Source organism: Penaeus chinensis, chromosome 26, assembly GCF_019202785.1.
Source record: "Penaeus chinensis breed Huanghai No. 1 chromosome 26, ASM1920278v2, whole genome shotgun sequence".
NCBI classification, from domain to species: domain Eukaryota; kingdom Metazoa; phylum Arthropoda; class Malacostraca; order Decapoda; family Penaeidae; genus Penaeus; species Penaeus chinensis.
Window position 1 is genome coordinate 4,979,782 of NC_061844.1, and position 387 is coordinate 4,980,168.

Below are 387 nucleotides of genomic sequence, written 5' to 3' on the forward strand. Positions count from 1 at the left end.
TGTTTACTTCCTGTTTCAATATCCGTTTTTTCTATAATTTCTCCCTTTTTTTGTTATTTGTTTGCCCATCTTTTCTTCACTCTTTCCCGTTCCTATAATCATCATTTTTCTTTATTTCTATTTTCTTTTTCTTTCTTTTTTCTTTTTATTTCGTATCCTCCTTTAATTATCTCTGTCCTCCAATCTCCGCATCTTCTGTCTCGTCTATTATCCTTTTTTTTCTTTCTATCTTAGCTTTTCATCTCCCTCTCTCTGTTATCACCTTTTCCTTATCTCCTACCTTTATCGGGTTCCCTTGTAAGTCCGTGTTTATTTATTTGTTTTCGTCTGTTATAATATTCCCCACTTCGCTATGGCCTTGAATATGACACAAATTTACTAAGTCTC